At 38.0% G+C, this 26,045-nt stretch overlaps 2 protein-coding genes across 4 annotated transcripts in view; both read left to right on the top strand.

The window, feature by feature from the left end:
- The window catches only part of CMC4 (C-X9-C motif containing 4), a 540,756-nt gene that overhangs the window by 86,224 nt on the left and 428,487 nt on the right, over positions 1-26,045 (top strand). The gene's annotated exons all lie outside the window — the stretch shown is intronic.
- Positions 1-26,045, top strand: part of TMLHE (trimethyllysine hydroxylase, epsilon) — a 105,361-nt gene that overhangs the window by 1,581 nt on the left and 77,735 nt on the right. Inside the window, exon 2 of one of the 3 annotated variants that reach the window (XM_050775477.1) lies at positions 217-346. The exons of the other annotated variants lie outside the window; for them this stretch is intronic. The gene's annotated coding sequence lies outside the window, so the exon portion shown is untranslated. The remainder of the gene's footprint in view (positions 1-216; positions 347-26,045) is intronic. 3 annotated transcript variants of the gene reach the window in all.

Below are 26,045 nucleotides of genomic sequence, written 5' to 3'. Positions count from 1 at the left end.
CTTAGATTAATAAACCTCTTTGTTGGGAAGAGTCTCTTCCTGCTTGGAGCAAAACAGAACGCAGATCCATCAGTTGGGCACCACTGTGGTGCCCTTTCTATAACACTAAGCATCCCCCATGCTCATATGGGCTGTACATGCACCTGCCATTGCCCTGTGTAAAGATTTACAGGATAAGAAACCCTTGAAAGAACTCAGCCTGCTCCATACCTGTAGGTTCTAGGGAAGGAGTGACTGATATGTAGGTGAGCGTTCTTCTGGACGAGAGAAAGACCTCATGATTCCCCAAATGGTTTGAAAAGTGAGAAGAAAATTGTGCTGGACATCTACTGAGCCAACCTTAAGGGTGAGTTTTCTACTGGCTATTTGGCAGGACCTGATGTCTGCCTCGTTTAGCCATATTTTTACTCTATTCATCATACTCTGTTCGTTCACTCCAAAGGCAATCAATGAATGTCAACTCTGTGCCAGGATGCTGATCCATTCACTGAGATTGGCAGCACGGGAGGACAGCCAGTTCGGGAGGACAACAGGAATTCAACTTTAAGCATACTCAGTCTGAGTCCTCCTCACCTTTCCCCACTCCCTATATCTAACCACTACAAAATCTTGTCACTTCTACATCTTGAATATTTAAAAAATCCATCCACTTCTCTTTGCCCCTATGGCCACTCCAGATTTCAAGCCAGCAACATTCTTTTTTAATTGATTTTAAAATTTTTATTTTAAAAGACCAAATGGTTGCTTGACCTTCGACTCTCATGAGAAAACCACAACCCTTACTGTCACCACCACCACCACCACCACAGCAACAACAACAAACAGCCTAATGACCTCTGTGTGATCCCTAATAAATTGGCAAAGTAAAGAGATGAATGTTCTCTTTTGTTTTCTTGATGCTGAATGTGTTTAAAAACATGTTTAGGATAATTAGCGTGCCCTAAAATTCATGTATTTAAAGTGATTTTATAAATTTATTGGGTGGTGCAACCATCACTACAATCTAATTTTAGAACACTTGCATCACGTCAGTGACATCTTCCTTGACCATTTGCAGTCAGTCTTCATTACCACTCCCAGCATCAGACAACCAGTAATCTACATTCTGTGCCTACGGATTTGCCTATCCTGAAAATTTCATCTAAATAATGTCTCCAAAGTTTATTAATGTTGTGGCATATATAAATACTTCATTCCTTTTTATAGCTGAGTGATATTCCATTGCATCAGTATACTACATTTTGTCTATCTAGTCATCAGTTGATGGACACTTGGATTGTTTCTATCTTTTGGCTATTGTGAATAAAGCTGCTATAAACATTTGTGTACAAGTTTTTGGGTGGATGTTCATTTTCAATTCTCTTGGTTAAACACCTATGAGTGGAATTACTTGGTCATATTATAACTGTATGTTTAATTTTCTGCCAAACTGTTTTCCCAAGGGGCTGTACTATTTTACAGTTGTTAGATTTATATGAACTACTAGCAATGTATTTCTTCACATCATCACCACTTTTGTTATTTCCCCGTTTTTTTTTTTTCAAATGTGTAGCTATTCTTGTGGGTGTGGAGTAGTATCTCATTGTGATTTAGATTTGCATTTCCCTAATGGCTAATTGAGCATCTTTTTATTTGATTGTTAGATATTTGTATATGTTCTTTGGAGAAATGTCTCCTCACATATATTGCCCATTTCTGATTAGGTTGTTTCCTTACTATTGAGATGTAAGAGTTGCTTATATACAAGTCCTTTATCAGATATGTAGTTTGAAAATGTTTTCTCCAAGTGTATGGTTTGTCTTTTCATTTTCTTACTATCGTATGTTGAAGAACAAAGGTTTTTACTTATTTTACTTTTATTTTAGTTTCAGAGGTACAGGGCCAGTTGGTTCTATAGATAAATTGTGTGTCACAGGGGTATGGCGTACATATTATTTCATCACACAGGCAATAAGCATAGTACCCAATAGGTAGTTTTTTGATCCTCACCCTCCTCCTAACCTCCATCCTCAAGTAGACCCCAGTGTCTGTTGTCCCCTTGTTTGTGTCCATGTGTACTCAACATTAGCTCCCATTTATAAATGAGAACATGTAGTGTTTGGTTTTCTGTTCCTGTGTTACTTTGCTTAGAATAATGGCCTCCAACTCCATCTATGTTGCTGCCAAGGACATGATCTCATTCTTTTTATGGCTGCTTAGTATTCCATGGTGTATATGTACCAAATTTTCTTTATCCCATATACCATTGATGGGCATTTAGGTTGACTCCATGTTGTTGCTGTTGTCAGTAGTGCTGTGAAGAACATATGCATGCATGTGTCTTTATGGCAGAATGATTTATATTTCTTTGGGTATATACCCAATAATGGATGGCTGGGTCAAATGGTAGTTCTGTCTTAAGTTCTTTGAGGAATTGTCAAACTGCTTCCCACAGTGGCTGAACTAACTGACATTCCCAGCAGCAGTGTATAAGTGTTCCCTTTTCTTTGCAACATTCAACATCTGTTATTTTTGACTTTTTAATAATAGTCATCCTGACTGGTGTAAGATGGTATTTCATTGTGGTTTTCATTGATTAGTGATGTTGAGCATTTTTACATATGCTTATTGACCACATGTATGTCTTCTTTTGAAAAGTGTCTATTCGTATCCTTTGCCCACTTTTTAATGAGGTTGTTTGGTTTTTGCTTGTTAATTTAAGTGCCTTATAGAGTCTAGATATTAGCACTTTGTCAGATGCCTAGTTTGCAAATATTTTCTCCCATTCTATGTGTTGTCTATTTACTCTATTGATAGTTTCTTTTGCTGTACAGAAGTCCTTCAGTTTAGGTGCTATTTATCAATTTTTGTTATTGTTGCCGTTGCTTTTGATGTCTTTGTCATGAAATATTTGACAGGGCCCATGTCTAGAATGGTATTACCTAGGTCTTCTTCAAGGGTTTTTATGGTTTTAGTTGTTACATTTAAGTCTAATCCATTTTGGGTTGATTTTTGTATATGGTGTAAAGAAGGGGTCTGGTTTCTATCTTCTACACACAGCAACCAGCAATCCTAGCACCATTTGTTGAATAGGGAGTATTTACCCCATTACTTGTTTTTGTCAGTGTCAAAGATCAGATGGCTGTAGGCACACAACTTTATTTCTGGGCTCTCCATTTTGTTCCATTGGTCTATATGTCTGTTGTTGTACCAGTACCATGCTCTTTTGGTTACTGTAGCCTTGTATAGTTTGAAGTCAAGTAATGTGATGCTTCCAGGTATGTATTTTTGCTTAAGATTTCTTTGGCTATTTGGGCTCCTTTTTGGTTCCATATGAATTTTAGAATAATATTATTTTAATTATGTGAAGAATGTCATTGGTAGTTTGATAAGAATAGCATTGAATCTATAAAATGCTTTGAGCGGTATGGCTATTTTAACAATATTGATTCTTCCTATCCACGAGCATGGAATTATTTTTCATTTGTTTGTATCATCTCTGATTTCTTTCAGCAGTGTTTTGTAATTCTCATTGCAGATATCTTTCATCTCCCAGGTTAGCTGTATTCTCAGGTATTTTATTCTTTTTATGGCTATTGTGAATGGGATTGCATTCTTTATTTGGTTCTCAGCTTGGACATTATGGATGTATAGAAATGCTACTGATTTTTGCACATTGATTTTGTAGCCTGAAACTTTGCTGAAGTTGTTGATATGATCTTGGAGATTTTTGTCAGAGACTATGGGGTTTTCTATGCATAAAATCATATTGTCTGCAAACAGAGATAGTTTGACTTCCTTTCTTCCTATTTGAGTGCCTTTTATTTCTTTCTTTTGCCTGATTGCTCTGGCCAAGACTTCCCATAGTATGTTGACAGTGGGCATCCTTGTCTTGTTCCAGTTCTCAGGGAGAATGCTTCCAGTTTTGCTCATTCAGTATATGTTGGCTGGGGGTTTGTCATAGATAGCTCTTATTATTTTGAGGTATGTTCCTTCAGTGCCTAGTTTGTTGAGAGTTTTTAATATGAATGGATACTGAAATTTATCAAAAGCCTTTTCTGCATCTGTTGAAATGAACATGTGGTTTTTGTTTTTAGTTTCGTTTATGTGATTAATAACATTTATTGATTTGCAAACATTGAACCAACCTTGCATCCCAGGGATAAACCCTGCTTGATCTTGGTGAATTAGCTTTTTGGCATGCTACATTTTTCACGGATATTGGCCTGAAGTTTTCCTTTGTTGTGGTGTCTTTGCCAGGTTTTAGTATCAGCATGCTACTGGCCTCAAAGAAGGAGTTAGGAAGGAGTCCCTCCTCAATTCTTTGGAATAGTTTCAATAGGAATGGTACCAGCTCTTCTTTTATGTCTGGTAGAATTCAGCTATGAATCCTTCTGTAACTGCGTTTTTTTCTGGTTTGTAGGCTTTTCATTACTGATTCAATTTTGGAACTTGTTAGTGGTCTGCTCAGGGTTTGAATTTCTTCCTGGTTCAGTCTTAGGAGGTTGTATGTTCCAGTAATTTATCAGTTTATTCTAGGTTTTCTAGTTTGTGTGCAGAAAGGTGTTCATAATAGCCTCTGATTTTTTTTTTTTTTTTTTGGTATTTCTGTGGGGTTGGTGATGATGTCCCCTTTATCATTTTCATTTTTGATTACTTATGTCTTCTCTTTTTTTCTTTGTTAGTCTAGCTAGCAGTCCATCTTATTTATTCTTTAAAGAAACCAGTCTCATTGATTTCATTGATTTTTTTAAATCATTGAATGTTATAATCTTTCCTCTTGATACTGTTTTAGCTGTGTCTCAGAGATTCTGGTATGTTGTATCTTTGTTGTCATTAGTTTCCAAGAATTTATTGATATCTGACTTAATTTCATTGTTTACTCAAAAGTCATTCAGGAGTAGGTTGTTTAATTTCCGTGTAATTTTACAGTTTTGACCAATCTTCTTGGTATAGATTTCTATTTTTATTGTGCTGTGGTCAGAGAATGTGGCTGGTATGATTTTTGTTGTTGTTGGTTTTAATTTGCTGATAATTGTCTTATGGCTGACTGTGTGGTCGATAGAGTATGTGCTATTTGCAGATGTGAAGAATGTATAGTCTGTTGTTTTCAGGTGGATTGTTGTGTAGATGTCTGTTAGCTCCACTTGATCAAATATTGAGTTCAGGTCCCAAATATCTTTGTTAGTTTTCTGCCTCGAGGATCTGTCTAATACTGTCAGTGGGGTATTGAAATCTCCCACTATTATTTTACAGTTATCTAAGTTTCTTCATAGGTCTCTGAAAACTGGTTTTATGAATCTGGGTGCTCCTGTGTTGGCTGCATATATATTTAGGATAGTTAAGTCTTCTTGTTGACTCTTTACCATTTGTAATGTCCTTCTTTGCCTTTTTTCGTCATTGTTGGTTTAATGTCTATTTTGTCTGAAATTAAAATAGTATCCCTGCTTTTTTTTTTGTTCTTTGTTTGCTTTGTAGGTTTTTCTCCATCCATTTACTTTGAGCCTATGGGTGTCATTGTATGTGAGATGGGACTCTTGAAGACAGCATACCACTGGGTCTTGCTTCTTTATCCAACTCGCCACTTGGATACCTTTTAATTTTGGCATTTAGCCATTTACACTTAAGATTAATATTGATATGTGCAGATTTGATCCTGGCATCTTGTTGTTAGCTAGTTATTATGTACACTTGATCGTGTGGTTGCTTTATAGTGTCAGTGGTCTATGTATTTAAGTGTCTTTTTGTGGTGGCCAGTAATGGTCTTTTGTTTCCATATTTAGCACTCCCTTTAAGGACCTCTTGTAAGGCAGGTCTGATGGTAATGACTTCCCTTAGCATTTGCTTGTCTAAAAAAAGATCTTATTTCTCCTTTACTTATGAAGCTTAGTTTGGCTGGATATGAAATTCTTGGTTGTAGTTTCTTTTCTTTAAGAATGCTGAATCTAGGCCCCCAATCTCTCTTGACTTGCAAGATTTCTGCTGAAAGGTCTGCTGTTAGCCTGGTGGAGCATCTGATGACTATGTGTCTTGGGGATGGTCCTCTTGTATAGTTATTGCAGTGGTTCTCTGAATTTCCTAAATTTGAATGTTGGCCTTTCTAGTGAGGTTTGGGAAATTTTCTTGGACAGTAGTATGTTTTTCAGCTCTATCATATGAGTTTGGTTCTTTCTTAAAATGACCATTTCATCTTTCAGCTCCTGTATTGTGTTTCTGTAATCCTTAAATTCCTTGGATTCAGTTTCCACTTTCTCATGGATCTCAAATGATCTTAATTCCTATCCACATTCTGAATTCTGTATCTGCCATTTTAGCCATTTCAGCCTGGTTAAGAATCCTTGCTGGGGAACTAGTGTTGTTTGGAGGAAAAAAGACACTCTGGCTTTGTGAGTTGTCAGCGTTCTTGTGCTGGTTCTTTCTCCTCTGTGTGGGCTAATGTTTCTTTAACTGTGGTGTAATTTGAGTATAGTTAGTTGATCTCATTTCCGGACATTATCAGAGTGCTGGTGCTTTGTGCAGGTCTTTATTTGTAGCTGAATTCTCATCCTTGGTTTCACAGAGGGATATATTAACTAAGTATTTTTGGTGTCAAAATTTGGGCTGTGATCCAGTAGATGGTACTTAAGTATAATGGCCATTAGGCTCTTGCTCAGCCATGTGACTCCTCTATTTCCTTGTGTTTGCAGCCGTACTCCCTCTTAGTGCTCTGAGGGTGTGGGCTCCTCTCCCACTTGAATGCTGGCTGCAGAGCTTGGCTTGACACTCTTGGGCTTCACATGCAGCCTTTGGGTGAACTCAGACTTTGTGTTCCCTCCCCAGCTTAGGAGAAGCAGGGGCAGGGACCTTGGCAGTGGCAATTGCAGAGGGCCTTTCACTTGTCTTTTGGGTCTCCACTCCAGAGAAATGCAGAGATACTATCATTTGGAGCATTCATCCTGGGGTGGAGTGGCTGCATTGTGGGCCTGAGCCAGGGGGCCCTGCCTGGTGATGAATGGGGAGAGGGAGAAGGGAGCTCACAGGGAAGACAGACTAGCCTCTTCTCCTTTGGTTGGCTGTGGCATGATGGAGGTATGAGTACAACACTCAGGGTGTTTGTTCCTTCCCCAATCCAAGGGCAGCAAGGGCAGTACCACTGCAGTGGCAGTCTCAAAGGGCATTTCATTTGCCTCTGGGAGCTCTACCCCAGAGCAACACAAAACCACTGACAATGGGAATGTTCAGCCAGCAGGTAGGGCAGTTGTTCTGTGGGCCCAAGCCAGGGGCCCTGCTTGGTGAAGACCAGGGGGTTGGAGGCTCACAGAGATGAGAGACTTGGCTCTATTCTGTATGGCAACTGTGGCATGTTAGAGGTGCAAGTAAATCCCTCAGGCTCTTTATTCCTTCCCCAGTCTGAGGGCAGCAAGGACAGAGCTGCTACAATGGCAGTGGCAGAGGGGCTGTCAGTTCTTTATTTTTGATAAAATCCAAGTTATCTTTTTTCTTTTGTCAATTGTGTTTTTTGGTGTTGTATCTAATAATTCTTTGCCTAACCCAATATCTTGAAGGTTTTCCTATATTTCTAAAAGTTTTATAGTTTTACCTCTTTCATTTATGTCTTTGATTCATTCTGAGTTATTTTGTATATGGTGTAAGGTGAAGGTCTTCATTAATCTTTTTGCATATGGATATCCAGTTGTACTATCATCATTTGTTGAAAAACTAACCTTTTCCTGTTGAATTGCCTTGGAACCTTTTTTGAAAACCAATCGACCATAAATATAAGGGTTTATAGCTGAACTCTCAATTGTGTTCCATTAGTTTGTATTTCTATTTTTATGCCAGTCCCTACTGTCTTGACTATTGTGGCATGGTAATATGTATTTAAATTGAGAAGGGTGAATCCTCAAATTCTGTTCTTCTTTTTCAACATTGTTTTGGGTATTCTGGTTTCTTTCCATTTCCATATAAATATGAGGATCATCTTGTCAATTTCTTCCTTCCTTCCTTCCCTCCCTCCCTCCCTCCCTCCCTCCCTCCCCTTCCTTCCTTCCTTCCTTCCTTCCTTCCTTCCTTCCTTCCTTCCTTCCTTCCTTCTTAGACAGGGTCTTGCTCTGTTGCTCAGGCTGGAGTGCAATGACACAATTGCAGCTCATTGCAGCCTCAACCTCCCAGGTTCAAATGATCCTCCCACCTCAGTCTCCTGAGTGCCTGGGACTACAGGTGTGCACCACTATGCCTCGCTATTTTAACAATATTTTTGTAGAGATGTGGTCTCCCTATTTTGCCCAGGCTGGTCTCAAACTCCTGGGCTTAAGCCATCCTCCTGCCTTGGCCTCCCAAAACACTGGGATTATAGGCATGAACCATCATGCCCAGCCTCTGCTTTGATTTTGGTAGAGATTGCACTGAATCTATACATCAATTTGGGGTGAACTGCCAACTAACAGTATTGGATTTTTCAATCCATGAACTTGAAATACCTCTCAATTTATTCAGATCTTCTTTAATTTTCCTCAACAATGTTTTGTAGTTTTCCGTGTAAAAATCTTTCACTTTTTTTGTTAAATTTATTCCCAAATATTTTACTTTTTGGTACTGTTGTGAATTATTTTTATAATATCACTTTATGATTTTTTGCAAGTGTATAGAAATACAAATTGCCTTTGTACATATTGATTTGGTATCCTGTGACTTTGAGTAGAATTATTAGTTTTAATATTGTGTATGTACGTGTCCATGTGTACGTGTGCATGTGAGTGTGTGGGTATATTCCTTAGGGTTTTCTCATTCAGGATTATGTCAAGGACAGTTTTGCTTTTTTTCCCCAGCCTGAATACCTTTTACTTCTTTTCCTTGCCTAATTCCCCTGGCTAGCATCTCCAGTATAGTGTTGAATAGGAATGACAGGAGTGAACATCTTTGTTTTTTTTCTGGTCTTAGGGGAAATATTCAGTCCTTCATCACTAAATGTGATGTTAGCTGTGCATATTTTGTAGATGTTCTTTATCAGGTTGAGGAAGTTTTACTAATTGGTTGAGTTTTTATGTTTGATCATGAATGAGTGTTAGATTTTGTCAGATGGTTTATCTGCATCTATAGAAATGATCATGTGGTTTTTGTTCTTTATTCTACACGATACATTATTAACTAATGTAACATAGGGTATTACCTTAATTTGGGGGTGTTAAACGAAACTTGCCTTCCTGGAATAAATCTCTTTTTGTCATGATATACAATCCTTTTTGAAATACTGGTGAATTTGATTTGCTAACATCTTGTTAAGGAATTTTGCATTTGTATTCATAAGGGAAGTTGAATTGTAGGCTTCTTTTCTTATAATGTATTTGTTTTGTTTGATGTCAGAGACTAGCTTCATAGAATTAGTTGGGGAGAGTTTTGTTGTCACATGTGTGTATGTTTATAATTATATATCTTCCTGATGAATAGACCCTTTCATCACTATAAAATGTCCATCTTTTTCTGTAGCACTTTTTTCTTAAAGTCTGTTTTGTCTGATATTAGATACCAGTCTAACCACTCCAGCTCTTTTATGGTTGCTCTTTGTTTTATATGATTTTTTCATTCTTTTATTCTTTTAACCTATTTATGTCTTCACATTTAAAGTGTGTGTGTCTTTCCATTATTGTAGTTGGCATATCCTTGGAGTGTGTTTTTCATCCCGTCTCACAATGTTTATGTTTTGATTAGACTGTTTAACCCATTTATACTTACAGATGTACATCTGGCTTTATTCATTTATTTCATTGTTTCTTGACTTCTTCGTTCCTCTGTTTCTCCTTTATTACCTTCTTTTATGTTATATAGCTAATTTCTTGTGTACCATTTAAATCCTTTTTTGATGTTTTTACTGTAATTTCTAGAGCTTTTTTATTGAATGCTCTGGGGATTACAATATGTATGTCAACTTGAAATAACCTACTTTAGATTAATAATAATTTAATTCAGCAACACAGGGAAGTTTTCTCCACCTATTCTTTGTGCTATTAATACAGTATATTTTACATCTTAATATGTTATAAGCCCAACAACACAGTTTTAAAAATATTGTTTTATGTAGTTTTCCTTTAAAAGAAAGTAAGAAAAGTATGTATTTTCTCTTTTATGTTTACTTATATAATTACCTTTACTAATCCTCTTTATTTCCTCCTATGGATTCAAGTTACCATCTGGTGTCATTTCCTTTTAGCTGAAGAACTTACTTTAGTATTTTTTGTAGGGTAGGTCTGTTAGCAATGAATTCTCTGTCTTTGTGTATTGTGGAATTTCTTTATTTCACATTCACTTTTGAAGGATAATTTTGCTGGATATAGAATTCTTAGTTGAAAATTTGGAGTTTTTTTCTTTCAGCATTTTGCTATTCCACTGCCTTCTGGCCTCCCCCACAGGGTGTGGCCTCTGATGCTTTTACTCAGTTTTTTTGATTGTTGTTGTTATTATGCTAGCTTCCAGGGGGTAACTGCTGGGCCATATTTTAGTGGTCATCCAATGATTGTTCATATGTTATGCTTAAACACCTTCTGCCAATGAGGAGGGTTCCACAGTTTGCTAAAAGTATCTATGTGTGGGCTGGGGCATGCATTCCAGATTTACACAGTTTAGAAATTACCTTCGCTATTACTTCCTGCTGTATAACACCTCACATTTAGGCAAAGTCTAGTAGATAAGTGAGGCACTCTTCAGTTTCTCCTGAGCATGTGCACAGACTTGGAGACCCCCAGGGATATGTAGGACCTTATTTAAAGCCCAGTATAGCTGTCTCATGCAGTAGATTACTCTGTTAAATTTTAGGCTGGTCTCTCGTTTGCTTCAACCAGTATTGCAACTTTTGTCAGCTGTGATGTTGGTCGTTCCCAGTTGATTAGTTCTTTGTGGTGGAGTCAAGTGTCTTGTGCCTCTAGTCAGTCATCTTGAAAAACTCTACCAGTTCCCTTTTTGTAACAAATATTTTGTACCAATTTCTTTATTAACCAGAAGTGAAGAAGTGAAATTCATAGATAACATAACCTACCTATACACATATTTAAAATATGAGCACAATGTCCTAACTGGAATTTAAAGGAAAAATTAAATGCAAGTGATTTATAATGATGTATTTAAATGTGTAAATGCTGAAACATGACTACCTGAAGAGGCCAAATATTTACATCTATACACTGATTGCCATGAATGTGACAGCTACAAATATAATACCACAAAGTGTAATTATCATTGGTGACATGATTTTCTAAAACAATAATTTTGGATAAATTTCTGAACAAAAGAAAATATACTATTCTCTCAATCTACTTGGTAGATTTACTCCTAGAAAATTCAGTATATAGTAAATTCATGCAAAAATACCATGTTTATATGTAACAAAAGGAGGTAGGTTCTGGCCTCTGGTAATTATAAACAGGTTTTTCATTTGTAGGCATGTCAAGGTTAATATTAAAAAGTTTAGGCAGGATTCTCTATTGCCTGGGACTGTCCTGAACACTTCAGGATGCCTAATATCTCTGATGCCACTAAATGTCAATGTCAATAATTCCCCTTCAATCATTGTGATAACCAACCTGCCCCATACACATTTCCAACACACTCCCTAGACATGGCAAGATGCCTGTTGATGGTGGCAAGATGCCTGTTGAAAACCACTACTTTAGGATAAAGTGTATGCATATCCTCAACTCTACTAGATAAAAAAACATCAAACTCATTTTCAACATGGTTGTATCAATTTTTGTCTCACTGTCAATATATAAATGGAAATACTTTTATATCTTATTTTTAAGTATGTTTGTTATGTTTCCATACCCCTTAACAGGCTAAGGAAGTTCCATTCTATGCCTAATTTACTAAGAGACTTTTTAAATATTGTGAATGGATATATTATCTATTTTTTTTCTGTACATATTGAAGTTAGTGTATTTTGCCTGTATCACCTATTAATTTGTTGAATTCTATAATATATTTTCTAAAATTTAAGCAACCTTGAACATGATGATTCATGTCTTTAATTTTTTTCTTGGATTTGCTCTGCTAATATATTTTGTTTGTGTTCTTGACAAGCATGTTTGTGAGTGAGATTGGTCTGTAATTGTGTTGTCTTGGTTTGATTTTGATTTAAACATTATACTTGCCTTAAACATGAGTATGGGAGTGTTTTCTCTTTATTTGTTCTCAGGAAGAGTTTGTATAATATGGAAGTACAGTTAACTCTTGAACAGTGTGGGGGTTAGGGCTTCTGACTCTTGCACAGTCGAAAATCCATGTGTAATTTTTTATTCCCCCAAACTTAACTACTAATAGCCTAATATTGACTGGAAGCCTCACTGATAACATAAACAGTCAATTAACACATGCTTTTATGTTATATGTATTATATACTGTATTCTTATGTGAAGATGAGAAGGCTGAGAAGGAGGACTAGGAGGAGTTGACCTCACTGTCTCAGGAGTGGCAGAGGTGGGAGGGGTGGAGGAGGTGGAATGGAAGGCAGGAGAGACAGGAACACTCATTGTAACTACAGAAAAACATCATAATTTCTGTCTGTCTTTTTTGTTTATCATTTCTCTAAAAATTTTCCTGTATGGTACCAATTCTTCTACCATTTGCTTTAGTTTCAGTGCCCATATCATAGAAAAGTCCATCTTGTAAAAAATAAAAAAGCAGTCTTGAATAATCAGAACCCTTCTTCCGTATTGTCTAGTGTCAATTTCTTGTCTGGCACTGCTTCATCTACATCTTCTTCCTCATCATCTGGCACTGTTTCGGAAGCACTCATCTCCATCAAGTCGTCATTTAAAAATTTTTAAATTCCTGTGGCATGGTATCTATTAGTTCTTGGACTTTTCCAATATTCCTGTCTTGAAACTCTTGACTCTTCCACCTGTTTTTGCCATATGTGCAATCTATTTCATGATTAACTTGATTGGCTCTGTCATAAGTCTATGAAGTCATGTACAACATCTGGACACAGTTTTCTGCAACAGAAGTTTATTGTTTGGGGCTTTATGGCTTTCATGCCTTTTTCTATAACAATGATGGCATCTTTTTTTTTTTTTGAAAAGGATTTTATTTTGAAGAATGTACAGGTTGAGTATTCCTTATCTGAAATGCTTGGCACCAGAAGTGTTTCAGATAGTTTTTTTTGGAATATTTGCATTATATACTTACCAGTTGAGCATCTTTAATCCCAAAATCCAAAATCTAAAATTCTCCAGTGAGTATGTCCTTTGAGCATCTGTCAGTGCTCAAAAAGTTTCAGATTTTGGATTTTTGAATTTGGGATACTCAACTTGTATTAGCTTAGGTAAAAAATGCTTAAGAAACACTGAGCCGGGGGTGCCCAAGATGGCCAAATAGGAACAGCTCCAGCCTCCAGGTCCCAGCATGAGTGACACAGAAGATGGGTGATTTCTGTATTTTCAACTGAGGTACCGAGTTCATCTCACTGGGGTGTGTCAGATAGTCGGTGCTGGTCAGTGGGTACAGCCTAACCAGCGAGAGCTGAAGCAGTGTGAGGCATCTCTTCACCTGGGAAGTGCAAGGGGAAGGGAATTCCTTTTCCTAGCCAAGGGAAACTGAAACACACAACACCTGGAAAATTGGGTAACTGCCACCCTAATACTGCACTTTACCAAGGGTCTTAGCAAACAGCCCACCAGGAGATTATATCCCACTCCTGGTCCGGAGGGTCCCACGCCCACTGAGCTCCCTCATTGCTAGCACAGCAATCTGAGATCTAACTGCAAGGCGGAAGCGAGGCTGTGGGAGGGGCATGCACCATTGCTGAGGCTTAAGTAGGTAAACAAAGCCACCCAGAAGCTCGAACTGAGTGGAGCCTACCACAGCTCAAGGAGGCCGGCCTGCCTCTGTAGACTCCACCTTTGGGGACAGGGCATAGCTAAACAAAAAGCAGCAGAAACCTCTGCAGATGTAAATGTCCCTGTCTGACAGCTTTGAAGAGAGCAGTGGTTCTCCCAGCACAGAGGTTGACATCTGAGAACGGACAGACTGCCTGCTCAAGTGGGTCCCTGACCCCTGAGTAGCCTAACTGGGAGACATCCCCCACTAGGTGCAGACTGACACCTTGCACCTCGCACGGCTGGGTACACCTCTGAGACAAAGCTTCCAGAGCAAGAATCATACAGCAACACTTGCTGTTCAGCAATATTCTATCTTCTGCAACCTCCGCTGCTGATACCCAGGGAAACAGGGTCTGGAGTGGACCTCAAGCAAACTCCAACAGACCTGCAGCTGAGGGTCCTGAATGTTAGAAGGAAAACTAACAAACAGAAAGGACACCCACACCAAAACCCCAACAGTACCTCACCATCATCAAAGACCAAAGGCAGATAAAACCACAAAGATGGGGAAAAAGCAGTGCAGAAAAACTGGAAATTCAAAAAAACAGAGCACATCTCCCCCTCCAAAGGAATGCAGCTCATCGCCAGCAACAGAACAAAGCTGGACGGAGAATGACTTTGACGAGTTGAGAGAAGAAGGCTTCAGTCAATCAAATTTCTCAGAGCTAAAGGAGGAACTACGTACCCAGTGCAAAGAAACTAAAAACCTTGAAAAAAGAATGGAAGAATGGATAACTAGAATAAGCAATGCAGAGAAGTCCATAAACGAATGGATAGAGATGAAAACCATGACACGAGAACTATGTTACAAATGCACAGGCTTCAGTAACCGACTCAAATCAACTGGAAAAAAGATTATCAGTAATTGAAGATCAAATGAATGAAATGAAGCAAGAAGAGAAGTCTAGAGAAAGAAGAGTAAAAGGAAATGAACAAAGCCTCCAAGAAATATGGGATTATGTGAAAAGACTAAATCTGCATCTGATTGGTGTGCCTGAAAGTGACAGGGAGAATGGAACCAAGTTGGAAAACACTCTACAGGATATTATCCAGGAGAACTTCCCCAACCTAGTAAGGCAGGCCAACATGCAAATTCAGGAAATACAGAGAACGCCACAAAGATACTCCTCGAGAAGAGCAACTCTAAGACGCATAATTGTCAGATTCACCAAAGTTGAAATGAAGGAAAAAAACTTAAGGGCAGCCAGAGAGAAAGGTTGGCTTACCCACAAAGGGAAGCCCATCAGACTAACAGCAGATCTCTCGGCAGAAACTCTACAAGCCAGAAGAGAGTGGGGGCCAATATTCAACATTCTTAAAGAAAAGAATTTTCAACCCAGAATTTCATGTCGAGCCAAACTAAGTTTCATAAGTGAAGGAGAAATAAAATCCTTTACAGACAAGCAAATGCTTAGAGATTTTGTCACCAACAGGCCTGCCCTACAAGAGATCTTGAAGGAAACCCTATACCTGGAAAGGAACAACCAGTACCAGCCATTGCAAAAACATGCCAAAATGTAAAGACCATCAATGCTAGGAAGAAACTGCATCAACTAACGAGCAAAATAACCAGCTAATATCACAATGACAGGATCAAGTTCACACATAACAATATTAACCTTAATTGTAAATGGACTAAATGCTCCAATTAAAAGACACAGACTGGCAAATTGGATAAAGAGTCAAGACCCATCAGTTTGCTATATTCGGGAGATCCATCTCACATACAGAGACAAACATAGGCTCAAAATAAAGGGATGGAGGAAGATCTACTAAGCAAATGGAAAACAGAAAAAGGCAGGGGTTGCAATCCTAGTCTCTGATAAAACAGACTTTAAACTAACAAAGATCAAAAGAGACAAATGAGGCCATTACATAATGGTAAAGGGATCAATTCAACAGGAGGACATAACTATCCTAAATATATATGCAGCCAATACAGGAGCACCCAGATTCATAAACCAAGTCCTTAGAGACTTACAAAGAGACTTGGACTCCCATACAATAATAATGGGAGACTTTAACACCCCACTCTTTATGACAAACCCACAGCCAATATCATACTGAATGGGCAAAAACTGGAAGCATTCCCTTTGAAAACTGGAACAAGACAGGGATGCCCTCTCTCATCACTCCTATTCAACATAGTGTTGGTAGTTCTGGCTAGGGCAATGAAGCAAGAGAAAGAAATAACAACAATAACATTAGACACATCAACGAGACAGAAAGTTAACAAAGATATCCAGGAATTGAACTCAACTCTGCACCAAGCAAACCTAATAGACATCTATAGAACTCTCCACCCCAAATCAACACCACATCGCACTTATTCCAAAATTGACCACATCGTTGGAAGTAAAGCACTCCTCAGCAAATGTAAAAGAACAGAAATTATAACAACCTGTCTCTCAGACCACAGTGCAATCAAACTAGAAGTCAGAACTAAGAAACTCATTCAAAAACGCTCAACTACATGGAAACTGAACAACCTGTTCCTGAATGACTACTGGGTACATAACGAAATGAAGGCAGAAATAAAGATGTTCTTTGAAACCAAGGAGAACAAAGATACAACATACCAGAATCTCTGGGACACATTTAAAGCAGTGTGTAGAGGGAAATTTATAGCACTAAATGCCCACAAGTGAAAGCAGGAAAGATCTAAAATCGACACCCTAACATCACAATTAAAAGAACTAGAGAAGCAAGATCAAACACATCAAAAGCTAGCAGAAGGCAAAAAATAACTAAGATCAGAGCAGAACTGAAGGAGATAGAGACACAAAAATCCCTCCAAAAAATCAACGAATCCAGGAGCTGGTTTTTTGAAAAGATCAACAAAATTGATAGACTGCTAGCAAGATTAATAAAGAAGAAAAGAGAGAAGAATCAAATAGACACAATAAAAAATGATAAAGGCGATATCACCACCGACCCCACAGAAATACAAACTACCATCAGAGAATACTATAAACACCTCTACGCAAATAAACTAGAAAACCTAGAAGAAAGGGATAATTTCCTGGACACTTACACTCTCCCAAGACTAAACCAGGAAGAAGTTGAATCTCTGAATAGACCAATAGCAGGCGCTGAAATTGAGGCAATAATTAATAGCCTACCAACAAAAAAAACTCTAGGACCAGATGGATTCACAGCCAGATTCTACCAAAGGTACAAGGAGGAGCTGGTACCATTCCTTCTGAAACTATTCCAATCAATAGAAAAAGGAGTCCTCCCTAACTCATTTTATGAGGCCAACATCATCCTGATACCAAAGCCTGGCAGAGAGACAACAACAGAAAAAGAGAATTCTAGACCAGTATCCCTAATGAACATCGATGCAAAAATCCTCAGTAAAATACTGGCAAACTGAATCCAGCAGCACATCAAAAAGCTTATCCATCACGACCAAGTGGGCTTCACCCCTGGGATGCAAGGCTGGTTCAACATACGCAAATCAATAAATGTAATCCAGCATATAAGCAGAACCAAAGACAAAAACCACATGATTATCTCAATAGATGCAGAAAAGGCCTTTGACAAAATTCAACAGCCCTTCATGCTAAAAACTCACAATAAATTCGGTATTGATGGAACGTATCTCAAAATACTGAGAGCTATTTATGACAAACCCACAGCCAATATCATACTGAATGGACAAAGACTGGAAGCATTCCCTTTGAAAACTGGCACAAGACAGGGATGCCCTCTCTCATCACTCCTATTCAACATAGTGTTGGACATTCTGGCTAGGGCAATCAGGCAAGAGAAAGAAATCAAGGGTATCCAATTAGGAAAAGAAGAAGTCAAATTGTCCCTGTTTGCAGATGACGTGATTGCATATTTAGAAAACCTCATTGTCTCAGCCCAAAATCTCCTTAAGCTGATAAGCAACTTCAGCAAAGTCTCAGGATACAAAATCAATGTGCAAAAATCACAAGCATTCTTATACACCAATAGCAGACAAAGAGAGAGCCAAATCATGAGTGAACTCCCATTTGCAATTGCTTCACATGGAATAAAATACCTAGGAATCCAACTTACAAGGGATGTGAAGGACCTCTTCAAGGAGAACTACAAACCACTGCTCAGTGAAATATAAGAGGAAACAAATAAATGGAAGAACATACCATGCTCATGGATAGGAAGAATCAATATTGTGAAAATGGCCATACTACCCAAGGTAATTTATAGATTCAGTGCCATCCCCATTAAGCTACCAATGACTTTCTTCACAGAATTGGAAAAAACTGCTCTAAAGTTCATATGGAGCCAAAAAAGAGCCCTCATTGCCAAGACAATCCTAAGCCAAAAGAACAAAGCTGGAGGCATCACGCTACCTGACTTCAAACTACAGTACAAGGCTACAGTAACCAAAACAGCATGGTACTGGTACCAAAACAGAGATATAGACCAATGGAACAGAACAGAGCCCTCTGAAATAATACCACACATGTACAGCCATCTGACCTTTGACAAACCTGACAAAAACAAGAAATGGGGAAAGGATTCCCTATTTAATATATGGTGCTGGGAAAATTGGCTAGCCATGAGTAGAAAGCTGAAACTGGATCCTTTCCTTACTCCTTATATGAAAATCAATTCAAGATGGATTAGAGACTTAAATGTTAGACCTAAAACCATAAAAGCCCTACAAGAAAACCTAGGTAATACCATTCAGGACATAGGCATGGGCAAGGACTTCGTGTCTAAAACACCAAAAGCAACGGCAACAGAAGCCAAAATTGGCAAATCGGATCTAATTTAACTAAAGAGCTTCTGCACAGCAAAATAAACTGCCATCAGAGTGAACAGGCAACCTACAGAATGGGAGAAAATTTTTGCAATCTACTCGTCTGACAAAGGGCTAATATCCAGAACCTACAAAGAACTCAAGCAAATTTACAAGAAAGAAACAACCCCATCAAAATGTGGGCAAAAGTTATGAACAGACATTTCTCAAAAGAAGACATTCATACAGCCAACAGACACATGAAAAAATGCTCATCATCACTCGCCATCAGGGAAATGCAAATCAAAACCACAATGAGATACCATCTCACACCAGTTAGAATGGCAGTCATTAAAAAGTCAGGAAACAGCAGGTGCTGGTGAGGATGTGGAGAAATAGGAACACTTTTACACTGTTGGTGGGACTGTAAACTAGTTCAACCATTGTGGAAAACAGTGTGGCAATTCCTCAAGGATCTAGAACCAGAAATATCATTTGACTCAGCCATCCCATTACTGGGTATATACCCAAAGGATTATAAATCATGCTGCTATAAAGACACATGCACACATATATTTATTGCGGCACTATTCACAATAGCACAGACTTGGAATCAACCCAAATGTCTATTGGTGACAGACTGGATTAAGAAAATGTGGCACATATACACCATGGAATACTATGCAGCCATAAAAAAGGATGAGTTTGTGTCCTTTGTAGAGACATGGATGCAGCTGGAAACCATCATTCTTAGCAAACTATCAGAAGAACAGGAAACCAAACACCGTATGTCCTCACTCATAGGTGGGAACTGAACAATGAGATCACTTGGACACAGGATGGGGAACATCACACATCGGGGCCTATTGTGGGGAGGGAGGAGGGGGGTGGGATAGCATTAGGAGATATACCTAATTTAAATGACAAGTTAATGGGTGCAGCACACCAACATGGCACATGTACACATATGTAACAAACCTGCACGTTGTGCACATGTACCCTAGACATTAAAATATATATTTAAAAAAACAAGAAACACAGCCTATTTCAATGAGTTCATATACGTAGAATCAATGTATTCCTGATTATAGTCACTGTCAGGAATTAGGGAAACTACAGAAAACATAAGACGCACCAAAAGATTGGGGGATTGACAAACATATTTTGAAGAGTAAATTCTGAGAAGTTGGACAACCCTTGAAAGTATTAGATAATGTTAGCATTTAGGGGACAGTGTATTGGGCAACTGACTGAGGTTCCTAAGAATAAGTCATGTCAAAATAGCCTCATTTCTTTCTTTTGATACAAATGGGGGAATTCTTTAATGGTGTAATCCTTCCAGACTTTCATGATGTTCTGTTTATTGGGGTTCTCTTTCATAGCATTGACAATTCTTTCTATAGAGTACTGGGTGTAATGAGCCTTAAAGGCCCTTATGACCCTCTGATCTAGGGACTGAATTACAGACATTGTATTTGGAGGCAAGTAGACCCCTTAAACACCTTTGGTGTTGAACTCATGGGGTTCTGGGTGTCCAGGAACGTTGTCCAATATCAAAAGAACTGTAAAAGTCAGTATCTTACTGACAAGGTACTTTCTGACTGCAAGGAGAAAGCATCAATGGCACCAATCCAGAAAAAGGTTTCTTGTTGTCCAGGCTTTGTTGTACAGTCAAAATACTCACAACTGGTGTTTATCTTTTCCCTTCAAAGCTCGGAGATTAGCAGCTTTATAGATAAGGAAAATCCTGATCATAAACCTGACTGCATTTGCACAAGACAGTAGAGTTAGCCTATCCATTCCTGCCTTAAATCTTGATACTCACTTAAGTATCTTCCTTACTAATAAATGTCCTTTGTGATATTTTTTTTTCCAGTATAGGGCACATTTATTTACATTAAAACCCTCCTCCTGTAGATAGCCTTTCTCCTCAGTGATTTTCTTAATGGTATCTCAGAAATCATCTGCTGCCTCTTAGTCAGTAGAAGCTGCTTCTCTTAACATTTTTAATGCCAAACCTTTCTGAAATTGTCAAACCATCCTTTGCTGGCATTAAATTTTCCAGGTTTAGATCCTTCACCTTTCGTTTGCTATTTCTTGTCATATAATCACTTCAATTTTCCTCAAATCATATTAGATTCTATAGGTATGCCTTTCTTATAGAAATCCTGTACCCATATAAAAACTGTATTTTCAATATGAGATAAAAAGGTATTTCACAAAAGGTACTACAAGGTTTTTGTGCTTGCTGGCATAGCTGCAGCCACAGTTTCATGAATTTTCTTTATTTACAATGGTCCTTAACTGGGTTTATTTATCTTGAAATGGTGGACAACCACAGTTGCAGACCTCAATCTACAGTATATATGAAGTAATTAAACATTTCCTTATAATATCATGACTTTTCTCTGCTTCTTGGGAGCACTTCCAACATCACTAGTGGCACTTTGTATGGATCCCATGGTGTTTACGGTTTCTGGCATTGCACTAAATACAATGCAAAATATGTGAGAATCATGAGAGATCACTTCTTACTATGATATACAATTTACTGCAGACATGAACTGCTCTTGTGGAGATGATTAGCATCACACAGTTTTCTAAGTGGATACTCATAATACCTGAGCCCACCCACAGTGGCAATGAGAGGTATCTATGAAATTATTACAGTAGTATAACTATAGTAAATTTTATGCAGTTATGATTTAATACTGCATCTTTATATTTGTTTACATTTATCTTGACCATGAATGGCATCATGTACAGTCTGTGTGTGTAAATTTTGACAAATTTTAACTTTTTATAATATATTTGTACATATTTTATAGTAGTAAATCATAAAATGGACTATCATCTAAATATACTTTATGCATTCGTGACATACCCTTTTCTTAAATGTTTTATATTTTTAGGCCACATGGTTTGTAAGTTTTTGCAGATTGCTGCATATTTCAAAAAAGTTTTCAAATATGTTGAAAAATTTCTGTGTATAAGTGGACCCATGCATTTCAAGCCATGTTGCTCAACAGTCAACTGTACTATAGATTTTTCACTTTGTTGTTATCATAAGGCTTACATAAAACATCTTATAATAGGTTAATTTAAGCTGATAACAACTTAATTTTTATCGCATACAACTCTACACTTTTATTCCCCTGAACACACACATTTTGGTTTTGGTGTCAAAATTTACAGCATTTTGTAATTTATATCCCTTGATAATTTATTTTAATTATGGTTATTTTTCATAGTTTTGACTTTTAGCCATTGTACTTGAGGTAAATTGCTTTACACACCATCATTATACTCCTAAAGTATTCTATATGTAACTGTATTACTTATACCATTAAGTTTTGCATTTTCATATGTTTTATGTTATTAATTAGTAGCCTTTTGTTTTAGCTTGAATAACTCCCTTTAGTAATTCCTGTAGGGCAGGCCTAATGGTGATGAACTCTCTTAGCTTTTGTTTGAGAAAGCTTTTCCTTCTCCCTCATTATTTTCTTTTTTTAAAAAATTTCTTCCTCATTTTTGAAGGACAGCTTTGCCAGTTAAAGTAATCTTGGTTGCTGGGTTTCCCCATCCCCACTTTGGCACGTTGAATTTATCATCCCATTTTCTCCTGACCTGCAGAGTTTCTGCTAAAACATCTGATATGCTGATAGCCATATTGATATTCCCTTGTATGTGATGTGTTTCTTATATCTTGATGCTTTCAGAACTTTTGAAAGTTCTTGGTGAGCTCCTCTTTGGGTTTAATTTGATTGCAGGTCTGTATGCTTCCTTTGCCAGGCTTTTGGCATCTTTCCCCAGATTTAGAAAGGTTTTAGCCATTATTTCCTTAAATAGCCTTTCCCTCTGTTCTTCTTCATGTATTATTATTATACAAATGTTAAGTCTCTTGATGGTATTCCATAATTCTCATATGCTTTCTGCATTCTTTTTTCTTTTTGCTCTCTGACTGCATTATTTCAGATGCTCTGTCTTTGAGCTCACTGATTCTTTTTTTTTTTCAGTTTGTAGAGCCTGCTACTGATATATTCTATTGAATTTTTCAGTTCATTCACTGAGTTCTTCATCTCTAAGATTTTTATTTTTAAAAAATTGTTTCTATTTCTTTGTCAGGCTTCTTATTTTGTTCATGTATTGTTTTCCAAATTTCATTTAATTTTTTATCCATATATTATTGTAGTTCACTGAACTTTTAAAAGAGGATTATTCTGAATTCTTTGTCAGTCATTACATAGATCTCCATTTCTGTAGGGCCTATTGTTGGAGTTTATTAGTTTCTTTTGGAGATGTAATGATTCCTTGATTCTTCTTAATTCTTTTTTCTTTATGTTGGTGTCTTTACATTTGAGGAGGCAACCACCTCTTCAAACCTTTACAGGTGTTCTTTGGCAGGGATGGACCTTCACTATTGTCTAGCATGTGATACTGGACGGGGCCATCTGAGAACAAGCCTGGGAAGTCAGAGCTTGCTATTGTATTTTCTAGCTTGGTGGGCTGCTGCCTTTGCTCTGAGGTCATATGAGGCTGCTGGCTGGGCTTCAATATCTTGTGGCATCACTGACTGAGCTCTGAAATCAGGCCCAGTTGTTGGCTGGGCTTTGCAATCACCTCTGATGAGGCTGGAACACAGGGTGTATTCCCTGGCTGGCCTTTACCACCATTTGATTTCTGTGATTGGGCCAGGGGTGCAGGCTGGTCTCCAAGATTAGGCAGTTTGCTGCTTGGGATGGTTGGGAGTATCTTCTATGCTCAGTAGAAATGCATAGTTGAGGTTTGCCTCCCTTTCTGGGTGGAGTTTTCGGATGGGGTTTGTGGCTGAGCCAAGCTGCTGTTTGTTCTTCCGATGGGGGCAGGTCTAGCCTCTGTGCTTTGCCAAAATGTGCTGTGATGGGCAACTCTCTCCCTGGAAGGGGCCTTGGGGAGGCTGAGGCTGGGCATGGAGGCTGGCCATCCTAGAGACTTAAGCCAGATTGAACTTCCCACTGTGCCTTTGGGAGCAATCAGCTCTACTTTGTGGGTGGGCTATGCCATTGGCTGGTATGTCTGAGGGCACCACTGCTAGCAGGAGCACAGAGCTATCACCAAGATTCACACACTGGTGGTTATGAGCTCTGCCTCCTTTCTTTGTTTCTACCTGACCCCAGGCAATCTAGCTGTGTCATTATCCTTTCTGTTCCCCATGAGGTGAGACTAGAGTGGGCTTCCTGGGGAGTATCTTGGAATGCTAGAAATCTAGTTGTCTGCCTCTGGTTCTCTTTTCCCACTGTAGAAACTGTAAACCCAGGAGAACTGTCTCTGTATGGCACTGTACCAACTTAGGGGAGTAGGAGACGCCATGAAGTCAAAGTGGGATCATTCTTCTTATCTTTTTAATGGGTTTTTATTTAGTTCTGTGGTCCACATGGGTGTCTCAGGCTTTTCCCAAGTTTTGGGGTTTTCGCAAAGATGTTTTGGTCTGTTGATAGTTGCTAGTTGCACTTTCTGTGGGGAAAAGTAAAGCCTGGAATCTCCTATTTTGGCATCTTGCTGATAACAGTACATTGTTATCAAATATAGTCGCCATGTGTCTTGAACTCCTTTCTACTGTCAAACTGAAATTGTATATCATTTGACCAACATCTCCCCAGTCCCCTCCCCTGCACCCAACCCCTCAGAAGCACCAGTTTATTCTCTGCTTGTATGAGTTCAAGTTATTTAGATTACACATATAAGTCAGATAAGGTGGTATTTGTCATTTTGTACCTGGCTTAGTTCCCTTAACATAACATCCTCCAGGTTCATCCATGTTGTTGCAAATGACAAGATTTTCCTCTTTCTTAACGCTGAATAGTATCCCACTGTGTATACATACCACATTTTCTTTACACTTTCACCTATTGATGGATACTTAGGTTGATTTCATATCTTGGTTATTATGAATAATGTTGCAGTGAGCATGGGGGTGCAGATATCTCTTCAATAGACTGATTTTATATGCTTTGGCTATACCAGTACGTGAGATTGCTGGATCAAATGGTAATTCCATTTTTAATTTTTTTTAGGAACGATCATGCTGTTTTCCATAATGGCTATCCTAATTGACATTCCCACCAAAAGTGTACAAGGGTTCCCTTTTCTCTACATCCTTACCGTACTTGTTATCTTTAGTCTTTTTGATAATAGCCATTCTAACAGGTGTGAAGTATTCCATAAATTTTGATATATTAGTTTTATTTTCATTCAGTTAAAAAAATTTCCCCTTGGTTTCTTTTCTAGCTCATGGATTATTTATATGTTTTGCTTAATTTTTAAATATTTGCGGATTTCCCAAATTTCTTTCTACTATTGATTCTAATTTAATTCCATTGTGATTACAGAACATGCTTTATGATTTCAGTGTTTTAAATTTATGGGGAATTATATTCTGTAAAAGACTTAGACAACACTATATACTTTCTTCATGTAGCCATTTATTGCTATAAACTTTCCTCTTAGCACTGCTTTTGCTGTATCCTATAGTTTTGCGTATGTGTTGTTTTCATTTTCACTTGTTTCAAGAAATTTTTTGCTCTCCGTAATTTATTTGTTGACTCAATGCCATCTAGGAGCTTTCTGTTTAATAACCATGGATTTTTTTTTTTTTTTTTTTTTTTGAGACGAAGTTTCATTCTTATTGCCCAGGCTGGAGTGCAATGGCATAATCTCACTCACTGCAACCTCCGCCTCCCAGGTTCAAGCGATTCTTCTGCCTCAGCCTCCCGAGTAGCTGGGATTACAGGCATGCACCACCATGCTCGGCTAATTGTTTTGTATTTTTAGTAGAGACGGGGTTTCTCCATGTTGGTCAGGCTGGTCTTGAACTCGCAACCTTAGGTGAACCGCCCACCTCAACTTCCCAAAGTGCTGGGATTACAGGTGTGTGCCACTGTGCCTGGCCCAATAACGATGGAATTTTACAGTTTCTAAAGTTTTTCTTGCTATTGATTTCTAGTTTTTTTCCATTTTGGTCTGAAATGATACTTGATATGACTTCAGTTTTTTAAAAGTTGTTGAGACTTGTTTTTTAGCCAGCATATGGTCTATCCTGAAGAGTGTCTCATGTGCCTGTGGGAAGAATGTGCATTCTGTAACTGTTGGATGAAATATTCTTTAATATCTGTTAGTTCCATTTGGTCTAAGGACCAGTTTAACAGTTTAAATTCAATGTTTCTGTGTTGAATTTCTGTCTAGATGATCTGTCTAATGCTGAGAGTGGGGTGTTAAAGTTCCCCATTATTATTGTGTTGGAATCTTTCTCTCCCTTTATGTCTAGTAATATTTGCTTTACAAATCTGTGCTCCAGGATTGAGTGCATATATGCACTCCAAACATACAAAAAATTTTGTTTATTTTCATGGAACACACAGATTCATAAAGCATATATATATGTGTGTGTGTGTGTGTGTGTGTGTGTGTGTGTATAATTTACATCCTCTTGCTAGACTGATTAATTT

Source organism: Macaca thibetana, chromosome X, assembly GCF_024542745.1.
Source record: "Macaca thibetana thibetana isolate TM-01 chromosome X, ASM2454274v1, whole genome shotgun sequence".
Classification (NCBI taxonomy): Eukaryota; Metazoa; Chordata; class Mammalia; order Primates; family Cercopithecidae; genus Macaca; species Macaca thibetana.
The sequence above is the reverse complement of the archived record's forward strand: the minus strand, read 5'-3'. Positions and strand labels throughout refer to the sequence as shown.